Genomic DNA, 12,168 nt, shown 5'->3' with positions numbered 1-12,168 from the left:
CTAATGTCCTCCAGACCATTTATTAGCTTTGTTGCCCTTCTTGTACTCGCTCCATTTCCAATACATCCTTCCTGAGGACTGGTGCCCAGCACTGGACAGCATACTCTAGGTGCGGCCGGAACAGAGTCTTGTAGAGCGGGAGAATTATTGTTTTATCTCTGGAATTAATCCCCTTTTTAATGCATGCCAATATTCTGTTTGCTTTGTTAGCAGCAGCTTGGCATTGCATGCCGTTGCTGAGCCTGTCATCTACTAGGACCCTCAGGTCCTTTTCCATCCTAGATTCCCTCACAGGTTCTCCCCCCAGTGTATAGATTGCATTCATATTTTTGCCACCCAAATGCATTATTTTACATTATTCTACATTGAACCTCATTTGCCATGTAGTTGCCCACCCCATTAATTTGTTCAGATCTTTTTGCAAGGTTTCCACATCATGCGGAGAAGTTATTGCCCTGCTTAGTATCATCCGCAAATACAGAGATTGAACTGTTTACCCTATCCTCCAGGTCGTTTATGAACAAATTAAATAGGATTGCTCGCAGCACAGAACCCTGGGGGACCCCATTACCCACCCCTGACCATTCCAAGTACTCCTCATTTATTACCACCCTCTGAACTCGCCCTTGTAGCCAGTTTTCAATCCATGTACTCACCCTATGGTCCATGCCAACGGACCTTATTTTGTACTGTAAACATTTATGGGGAACTGTGTCAAATGCTTTTGCAAAATCCAGATACACCATGTCTACGGGCCTTCTTTTATCTAGATGGCAACTCACCTCCTCATAGAAGGTTAATAGATTGGTTTGGCAAGAACGATTCTTCATGAATGCATGCTGATTACTGCTAACGATACCGTTCTCAGTCCCTTATCATCCCCTCCAATAGTTTACATACTATTGATGTTAGGCTCACTCGTCTGTAATTCCCAGGGATGTATTTTGGGCCCTTTGTAAATATTGGTGCTACATTGGCTTTTCTCCAATCAGCTGGTACCATTCCAGTCAGTAGACTGTCAGTAAAAATTAGGAATAATGGTCTGGCAATTACTTGACTGAGTTCCCTAAGTACCCTCGGGTGCAAGCTATCTGGTCCCGGTGATTTACTAATGTTCAGTTTCCCAAGTCTAATTTTAATTCTGTCCCCTGTAAACCATGGCGGTACTTCCTGTGATGTGTCATGAGGATAAACACTGCAGTTTTGGTTACTGAAACCCCCCCCTGATTCCCTCGTGAAGACTGAGGAGAGGAATAAATTCAATACCTTCGCCATCTCCCCATCCTTTGTAACCAGATGTCCTTCCTCATTCTTTATGGGGCCAATATGGTCTGTCCTCCCTTTTTTACTGTTTACATACTTAAAGCATGTTGCATTCTTTATAAAGTCTGAATGCTGATGATGATCCCTCAACCTTGTATTTTTTGAAGACCTTCTCCTTTGCTTTTATATGCATTTTTACATTGGAGTTTACCCATCCAGGACTTCTGTTCACTCCTTTAAATTTATTACCCAATGGGATGCATTGGCTAATGCCTTTATTTAATATCCTCTTAAAGCAAACCCATCTCTCCTCCGTGTTCTTTGTTCCTAAGATTTTATCCCAATTTATGCCTTCTAGCAAGGTTCGTAGTTTAGGGAAGTTGGCTCTTTTGAAATTCAGTGTTTTTGTATTCCCCTTATGTTTCCTATTTGTGTGATTTATACTGAAGTCAATTGACCTGTGATCGCTGTTACCTAAATTGCCCTGTATTTCCACATCTGTGATCAGGTCTGTATTGTTGGTAATCAGTAGATCCAGTAACGCTTTATTTCTAGTTTCTACATCTACCATCTGACCCATAAAATTGTCCTACAAGACATTTAGGAACTGGCGAGCCTTAGATGAATGCGCAGTTCCCTCCGCCCAGTCTATGTCTGGATAATTAAAATCCTCCATTATGATAACACTTCCCATCCTTGCTGCTAATCCAAATTGTGATAGGAGATCTGTCTCCCCTTCCTCCCTCAGGTTAGGGGGCCTATAGCATACTCCCAGTATTATTTTCCCCTTAGCTTCATCCCTTTGGAGCTCTACCCATAAGGATTCCACCTCCTCCCTAGCTCCCTTAGTGATGTCTTCTCTCACATTCACTAGTACATTATTCTTGATATATAGGCATGCCCTCCCCCTTTTTTACCCTCTCTAGCCTTGCGATAAAGGGCATACCCTTGAATGTTTGCCAGCCAATCATGAAAGCTGTTGAACCAGGTCTCTGAAATTCCCACAAAATCCAAATCCTCCTTGTACAACAGTATCTCTAGTTCACCCATCTTGTCCGCCAGGCTCCTGGCATTGGTGAACATGCCACGTAGTTTAGACCTGTCGCATATTATCCTCTTATTGGGTGTTCCGTGATTGCAACTAGGACTTGCTACTATACTTAACTTGGGTTTATGTGCTTTGGTCAACCTACCACTAATGCCCCTAATACTACCCTCTGGAATATGTTCCACGCTATCTCTACCTCTGGACCCTCCCCCCCATCGCCTAGTTTAAAAACCCCTCTAACTTTTTGGCCATCTTCAATCCCAGCTGATCTGCACCCTCCTCATTTAGGTGCATTCCGTCCCTTCTATAGTACTGGTTATCGACTGAGAAGTCGGCCCAGTCCTCCAGGAACCCAAACCCCTCCTTACTACACCAGCTCTTCGGCCACTTGTTTACTTCCCTAATCTCCCTCTACCTTTCTGGTGTGGCTCGATGTACCGGTAGTATTCCTGAGAATACTACCTTGGAGGTCTTTTTCCTCACTTTAGCTCCTAAGTCCCTAAAATCGTTCTTTAGGACACTCCATTTGCCTCTGACTTTGTCATTGGTGCCAATGTGCACCATGACAGCTGGGTCTTCCCCAGCCCCTCCCAGTAATCTGTCCACCAGATCCATGATGTGCCGAACCCGAGCGCCCAGTAGACAACATACTGTTCGGAACTTCAGGTCTTTGTTACAGATTGGCCTCTCTGTCCTTCTAAGAATTGAGTCCCCTACCACCAGAATATGTCTTTCCTTTCTCTTTGCTTCCCCTCCACTCTCACTGGAGGAGTTCTTCCCCTGGCAGCTAGGAGAGTCCCTCAGCTCCAGCAGTACTTAGCAGTGCTGATTAGACAACTCTTGTCTGTTGAGTGACACGGGATCTCATATACTCTAAGGGTGTCCTGATTTTTGTAAGTATCTGAGACCTTGTTTTGTACCCTGAGTTTAGTTGCATCACTGCCATGATGTTGCAGCTCACACAGAGGTGACAGTCCTGCTGCAAAAGGTGACCCCCTGCTCATACTCCCTAACAATTTCAGGGTGTTTTTTTTCTGTGCCTTCTAAAGGGTACTAAACTATGCATTTTGAATCCTGTTATCCTATTGTTTTAGGGTTCACCTTGTCATTGAAGTCCTCCTTAGCTCCAGAGGCTGTATTATCGTCCGCGGTCTCTACTACTGTCACACAAGACTTTGAGGCTAAAGTCCCACAGTTTCAGGCTGGTGCTAAATGCAGAGGCTCTAATGGTGCTCTTGCACCCTAAAAGTAGCTGGGATACTGGTCACAGCTACTCTTTCTAACTTTCTAACTTTGTGGTCCCCTCAGTCTCTCACTTATAAGATTTTTTAGAGGAATCGCAGACTTCTGTCATAACCCAAGATTTACAAGGGACTGTTTTGCCTCCTATAGATGTGTTATGTACTATTCTGTACCTGGAGGATCAGCCTACTGTCTCCAGTCTTGGTTCTTTTGGAGATCCTATAGCTGAAAATAAACTTTCTCATTACTCGCACTCCTTGAGGTATTGTTCTATGGAGATTGGAAGCACCCCTATAGGTCCTGAAACCCTCCTGAGTGCTAACTAGATCTGTTCTTACTTGGAAAGGAATTTTTTTATGCCGGGGTTTATACCCACTGTAGATCTGCCAGTGAATAGCAGTAAAACTACTAGACCAGTAAGTGGCACTCTTACCTTAAAAGTTTCTAGTCGCTAACAGCTAAAATCTCATCTTAAAACCCAGTATTCAATTTTCTGGCCGTGACCCTGATTTTGTCAAATTGTAGCTGAATAGCCTCTATCCATTAAAAAAAAAAATAAAAAAGATCTTTTCATTGCAGCAGTGGATTCTTTCCTGATAGAGCATATGAAACTGATGTCTAGAGCCCTGTTCTTCAGCTATAATGGCTTTGTGGAAGCACCTATGCTTAACTCTCTTATGGATTTCTTGTGTATTCACTTAATGTGCTGGCTAATGTGTTGGGATGTGTTCAATGAGCCCCTTGGCAGCTTGGTCTTAAAGGACGAAGTTTCTTTGGATCTACACTTCACAGGATCCTCATGGCAACCCCATTGTGGGACACTCAGACAACTTCCTGAGAAAGCAGTTGCAATGGACACTGTGTTAGTCCAAATGTCTTCAAGATTTGGCTGGATCTTATTTTGTTAGGTAACAGCACCGAGAACGTTCATTGCCTGTAGACTGTTTAAACCTTCAGTAGACGGGTCTAGAGCACATTTGCCCTACTGTCTCTTTTCTTTGCTAAGAAAGTTGCCCGCTTCTCAACTGTTCTCTGAGGCCCCCCTTTTGTCTGGTGTATTATCATACTACCAAAGACCTTCCCTCTGCTGTTGTGGATCAAGTCTCTGAGCAAACTACCTTTTCTGAAACAGAGAATCAGGTATTTCCTGACATGATGGAATCCGTCTTCTGGTCCCGGGTCTGGTGTGGACTTCCCTTTCCCCCTTCAAATGTCATTGGAGAACATTTGTCTACACTCAGCTACACTATGGAGCTCCATAACAGGTGGTTCCTCCTAGATCGTGTTTAGTCCCTGGCCAGATCCCCTGATACAGACACAGTTAGACAACATCAAGGTACTGGCATGTCCTTACCACCTAATAGGAACAAAAATGCTTGTTATGATAAGAAATGTAGTTGAGATCTGGACTGGGATGAAATATTGTGTTCTAGTCCTGTCTGCCTTGCACCCTTCAAGCGTGATCTTCTGGAGTCAAGTTTTCCCCAGCTGGTTACTTCTGGTCATAGGGTAGCGGTCCATGCACCAAAGTGCATTCTTGTTCCTGGGAATGCTCTAATGCCTCTGTGTGGGATCTGTTCACCCGAGTCTAGGTGTTTCCTCCTTGATTGTTTTGCAGACTCAAATAGAGGGCTTTTTTGGTGATCTTGTTTTGGATTTACTCAGGCGAATGTACTATGGCTTCACAGACTCTGATTCACTGTTAAATCTGGGCAGTCAGGAGTATTCCTAGACTCTGCAAGACCCCAGCACAAGCAGATTATGTTGAGTCATATTCTACGATAGGGCTTGCCCCAGGGCTGCCGTCTTCTTATGGATTGGTGAGGTTTGAGCTTGTTTTTCAGCTCTATCAGACCTGCACTCTTAATTACAATTTTAGTGAGTAGATCTACCTTCTAGCTCCTGCTTAATCCTTGTATACGAAGTCCCTGTGTACTTTACCTTATGGGTCATGCTGGCTGGGTGAGATTGAACCTTGGTTCTCAAAGACAGTTTCTCTCCTTAGACTTTTTACCAAAGTCATCCTCAAAGTTCTTTCTAAGTAGGCAGGGCTGGGGGGGGTGTAGTTCAGCTTGTGGCTGAGCTGCATTTAACTGCATTTAAACCCCCCCCCCAACTGCTCTCCCTTAAGCTGCAGACGGGCAAAAGTTATACAGGCTGTTGCAGTCAGTAGGTAGTAGTGCCAAATGTGACCCATTCACGGTGTAGTTGTGGTTCAGGTTTCTAGGGGTTGAAACAGGTGGTGAGGAGGCAATGTTAATGCCTCCTCAGAAATGCATGAACATAAACAGAATAAAGACAGAGAGCTAACACTTTGTCGGAGCCTACAGTGAAAATTTACTTTATTAAAACAGATGCAATCTACACAGCAATGAGCAAATGTTTAAATAATTAAAAAAAAAAAACACATATATATGGAGTGCAAGTGTAAAGCTGGCCATACACTGATCTTTTTTTTTTTTTTTATCAGCCAGTGAGCTGATCAAAAGAAAACAAACAGATTTCCCTATCCACAAAAGCAGGGTGGATGGAGAAACCCTCCTCACTGTGTTATTGTACGTGAAAGCCAGCCATACAATATCTCACAAAAATGAGTACACCCCTCATATTTTTGTAAATATTTTATTATATCTTTTGATGTGACAACACTGAAAAAATAACACTTTGCTACAATGTAAAGTAGTGAGTATACAGCTTGTATAACAGTGTAAATTTGCTGTCCCCTCAAAATAACTCAACACACAGCCATTAATGTCTAAACCACTGGCAACAAAAGTGAGTACACCCCTAAGTGAAAATGTCCAAATTAGCCATTTTTCCTCCCCGGTGTCATGTGACTCGTTAGTGTTATAAGGTCTCAGGTGTGAATGGGGAGCAGGTGTGTTAAATTTGATGTTATTGCTCTCATTCTCTCATACTTGGTTACTGGAACTCTCTGAGGATCTGAAAAAAAGAATTGTTGCTCTACATAAAGATGGCCTAAGCAAACCATATTCGAGAATTTGGCTTTTCTCGAATATGTCAAAAAATGTTGGAAATTTTTCGATCCCAAAAAAACACCAAAAAGGGAAGGGATTTGGAGGGGTTTTAAACTCTCCCTAAAACATCAATGATGTTCTTAATTTTTTGTTGAACATCATTGATGTTTTTCTGGATGTTTTCCAAGTCCCTATTACACCCCATAATCTCCCCGATCAGGATCTGTGCACTTTCAGAGGTGAAATTACCTGGATCCACAACATCATGATCACCTAAAAAGATAGAAACAAAAACAGACCATGTATTATAAATATGTTGGCATCCATCTTTTACCTGAGCCTGTGGTCGCAGACACTCACCTGTTGTGGTGACAATTTCCACCACATCTCCTTCCTCCTCCTCCTGTTGTCTTTGGTGGGTCTCCACTTTTTCCTGAGGTGGGGGGTCTGTGGTCTCCTCGGATGAGGGGTGTCCTCCGAGTCTTTTCTCCCCTATGTAAAAAAAAAATCGGTATACTTAGCACACAGATATTTGATGGCAGAAATCGGAATATGAAACATTGCTTGGAAGTGGGGTACAATTTTCTCTTTTGTCAGAGTTCCAAGATGAAGAAAAATTTTTGTCCTTTGTCAAGCTTGAATACTTACCTGTTTTGTACAAGCTTCACAGATGGATTCACCACTATAGTATACACTGGAGCACCTGTGTGGGGCCCCCTAATAAAAAGGGTATTCTTGTGTCCCACACTAGTGCTCCTGTGTCTAGATGTGTAAACAGCTGCTGAGTGTTCTCTCCTAACACAAAATCTAGTTTGCATTACATTCTAGTTACAAACCCATCTACACAACAAAATCATTTGAAGAGAAGTAGGCCCTAAAAAATTTATTCAAATGCATATGGCCAAAACAATGGTGCTTTCTAGCCCGAACGAACAATGTTTCATACGAACGAATAATGTGCCCATGAACATGAAAGTTGCCATTTTAAACTGTACAACAGTTAAGAAAAGCACATGGAGCAGCACGAACGTAAGAAGAATAAAGAATAGGAAAACAGCACTACTTACTTTTTTGCAGCACTCTCCTGATCCTTCTGTACTGCTCATGCTCCCTGATTTTGAGGTCCGACCACCGATTCATGAGCTGATCCTTGGATCGTCGTACCCCAAAATTCCGGTGCAGACTCTTGACCACTTTCGCCATGATCTTGGCATTTCGGACATTGGGGTTGGGATAAGGTCCATACGTCATAGTCAGCCTTCTTCATGATGTCGACCATCTCCACAAAGGACATATTTGATGCCTTAAATCGTCTCCTTCTGGATCGGGACGTTTCAGGCTCCGGGCTTTCCTCCTCCTCCTCGTTGGTGTAATTATCAGACACCTGCCATGTGCTCTTCCCCACTGTGACGAACGAGAAGGGGCGGGGAATAGACTAGAAAGAACATCAGGGGCGGGCGGAGTTTCACTCATGCGCAGTGTCTATAAAGCGTAACACGCGTGTGTAGTACGTACGATCTGTGAGCGGAGGAAGGAGTAACAGAGGCGCCGATCGTGATAATGAAGGTAAGATTTACAATTGGGCCTATACTGCTTCTAGATTGAGGCCTGTATTTAGACAAGTTTATAAGACTTTAGGCTGACATTAGGGGTTGTCTTGTGTTGTGTCTTGCAGTTAAAATGGATATCTTGAAGGATCATGACTTTATGGCAATCTTCATAGATATGTTCAGGGAGATGCCCTGTCTGTGGCAGATAAACCACCCTGAATATAAGAACCAAACAAAGAGGAAGGCAGCTCTGGATAATTTGCTGAAATTTTTGAAGTCTGTGATCCCCACGGCAGACATCACCTATTTGAAGATCCTAATTGGTGGCCTGAGGAGCACTTATTTAAGGTAGCACAAGAAGGTCCAGGATTCCCAGAGATCAGGAGCAGCAGATAACATTTATGTCCCCAGACTGTGGTACTATGTCAGGCTGCATTTTCTGGCAGGTCAGACTGAACCCAGGCCAGCACTCTCCACTCTTCCTCCCCCCCAGCTGAGGCTTCTGATGTCCAACCTGGGCCTTCCAGGCAGCAACATGTGGAGGAGCCCAGCTGGAGCCAGGTATAGCATTCTTCTAAATATTTCTGGTTGTCCAATCAATGATGTTAAATAGATGTTAGTTTGGAGTACTAATTTCTGATTGTGATTGATGAAGCAAAAATTAAAACCATGTCCCTTTTTCATACACAGGGAAGTCTCAGCCAGGAGGTGGCCAAGCCAAACAGGCTGCCTGATACCCAGGTCCCTCCCCTCCGCCTTCAAAGACAAAGTGGCAGGAAGAGGAGTAACCTGGAGGAGGCTGCCATAGGCCTATTTTGGAAGGCTACTGAGGCCCTCAGAACACCCCACAGTGTGAAGGAGGACTTTGCTGCCATAACTGCATGCAAAATGATGCAGATGGAGGAGGGCCAACGACTCCTATGTGAGTTTTTAATTTTGGAAGCTCTAAATAAGGGGTTGAGGGGCCAACTCACATTTGCAACCCACATTTGTCACCTCACCCATAGTTGTCCTCCTCCTCCAGGTGCTCCTCCTCCTCTTCCAGGTCCTACTCCTCCTCCTGCCACACCTCCAACACCAGAGCCACATCCGCGAAGATAGCATGGAAGGAAGACCAGAGAGTGATGACCTGGGTTCAGTCTGGTCTGGCAAAATATGCAGCCTCTTGTAGTACCACAGCCTGGGAACATACATGTCATCTGCTGCTTTCAGGATCTCTTGGACTTCTGGACCAGACTGCGCTCCCTTACAGATGGACTCCTCAGGCCACCTATTTGGATGTAAAATAATTGATGTGTGCCCTGGGGGTCAAAGGCTTCACCAATTTATAATGTTTCTCCAGCGTTGCCTCCCTCTTTGTTTGGTTCTGAGCCCTTAATAAAGGAATTTTTGTTTCAATTATACTCGCCTATGTGTGTTTTCCTTTAAAACGGACAGTTTGTTTGTGAGGATTCAGGTACATTTCAAAAATACAATGTGAAATTAACAAGAGATACCAACACCAAGCAATCTCCTTGAGATTAAATAATACAAGATAATAATGGTGTTGGGGTAACTTGACACACAAAACACACACAAAAATTATTCTGGAGTAAAAAAACAAAAAAAGATCAGCCTTGAAAAAAAGACAAACCAAAAAAATAATAATATATATCTTTTTTGTCAAATGTGATAAATCAAAATATATTAAGGGAATCATGATAAATAATAAAGAAAGAAGTTTGTGAGAAGTCTGTGTGAATATGAGCAGCAAAACTACTTCATTCTTCTCACATTATAAAGAAGAAGAGAGTGCGCTGTATTAAACAATTTTAAACATTGCAGCCTGACGAAAGTGCTATATCCATTCCGAATGCTAATTTTACCAGACCGAGCTGTTCTGTCTCGGAATTTCTTCTGAGCATGCGTGGCACTTTGTACGTCGGAATTGACCCGATCGGATTTTGTTGTCGGAAAATTTTATAGCCTGCTCTCAAACTTTGTGTGTCGGAAAATCCGATGGAAAATGTCCGATGGAGCCCACACACGGTCGGAATTTCCGAAAACAAGCTCCGATCCCACATTTTCCGTCGGAAAGTCTGACCATGTGTACAGGGCATAAGAGTGCTGCCATCATTGCTGCAGAGGTTGAAGGGGTGGTGGGTCAGCCTGTCAGTGCTCAGACCATACGCCTCACACTGCATCAAATTGGTCTACATTGCTGTTGTCCCAGAAGGAAGCCCGCAAACAGTTTGCTGAAGACAATCAGACTTAGGACATGATAAATAATAGACATTAGGCTCCACCTAATATTGTGCTAATACCCAGTGCTATATTCCTCCATGTTCATAACCAACTGCTTTTGATAACCTCGCACTTGGATGACGAAACGCTTCAAGATAAACTTCCTACACATCACCACCGGCTGAGTTAGTGGAATGCACGCCATTTTTCAGGCAGCGACCACTATTCACATATGCACAGAGCCAGTTCTCGTGCTTTAGAGTGATGTCCAGTCTGTTTACAAACAACTAAAATTTTATGGTTTCTTACCATGTATAATGCCGATTTTTAAACAAAAAATTTTGAGGATTTTACACTTTGAGAAGCTTCTCTCTCCATATATTGCACACCTGCACCTTCTGGCCCTGGATATGCGGAGTCACCATTGGAGGCAATCCACACCAGCGAGAGTAACCAAAGGACAATGCAGTGGGAAAGGGCCCCCTAAAGACCTGCAAGCACAGATGACTCTCTTTGCTATAAGGTAAAGGAGTCCAACATATATGGTGAGTGCGGAGTATTCACAGTTCCCCACGAGGTGGATACACAGATATTAAAGGAATACGGAGCACAGCAGCACTTTTTTTTTTTTTAAAGAAAAGACTTTGATTTCCACAGCCATCACTTTATGCACTATTAGTGTCACTTTAAAGTTTGCACAACCTGTTATTGAATATTGGATTAATTCATCACAAAGATTAGATCTTATGTATGTATTTATATGCCATTTTGCACCATTTACTGATTTAACACATTGATAGAGTTATAAGCACAAGTTGATTTCTGTTCTTGATATGGTTTGGTTATAAAAACGGAGGAATATAGCACTGGGTATTAGCACAATATGAGGTGGAGCAAGCATTGTCTATTATTTATCTATTCATCATCTGGCCCACTAGTGGGGACAGTATTGACAGCAACCATGTCCTGTGGTCTGATGAGACCAAGATAAACTTATTTGGTTCAGATGGTGTCAAGCGTGTGTGGCTGCAACTAGGTGAGGACTACAAAGACAAGTGTGTAATGGTGGTGAGAGTGCCATGGTCTGGGGCTGCATGAGTACTGCCAGGACTGGGGAGCTACAGTTCATTGAGGAAACCATGAATGCCAACATGTACTGTGACATACTGAAGCAGAGCATGATCCCCTCCCTTCAGAGACTGGGCCATAGGGCAGTATTCCAATATGATAATGACCCCAAACACACCTCCAAGACGACCACTGCCTTGCTAAAGAAGCTGAGGGTAAAGATGATGGACTGGCCAAGCCTGTCTCCAGATCTAAACCCTATTGTGCATCTGTGGGGCATCCTCAAATGGAAGGTGGAGGAGCGCAAGGTCTCTAACATCCACCAGCTCCCTGATGTCTTGGAGGAGTGGAAGAGGACTTCAGTGGCACCCTGTGAATCTCTGGTGAACTCCATGCCCAAGAGGGTTAAGGCAGTGCTGGAAAATAATAGTGGCCACACAAAATATTGACACTTTGGGCCCCATTTGGACATTTTCACTTAGGGGTGTACTCACTTTTGTTTCCAGCAGTTTAGACATTAATGGCTGTGTGTTGAGTTATTTTGAGGGGACAGCAAATTTACACTGTTATACAAGCTGTATACTCACTACTTTACATTGTAGCAAAGTGTCATTTCTTCAGTGTTGTCACATGAAAAGATATAATAAAATATTTACAAAAAATTTGAGTGGTGTACTCACTTTTGTGAGATACTGTACATGGATTAACATTCAGCAGGGACATGCCAAAGTTTGATCCATGTATGTGCACTGAGATTGTGCAGAAGTCAATTTACCGATCAACTACTGTACAACCA

Source organism: Aquarana catesbeiana, linkage group LG11 (assembly GCF_042186555.1).
Source record: "Aquarana catesbeiana isolate 2022-GZ linkage group LG11, ASM4218655v1, whole genome shotgun sequence".
Classification (NCBI taxonomy): Eukaryota; Metazoa; Chordata; class Amphibia; order Anura; family Ranidae; genus Aquarana; species Aquarana catesbeiana.
The sequence above is the reverse complement of the archived record's forward strand: the minus strand, read 5'-3'. Positions refer to the sequence as shown.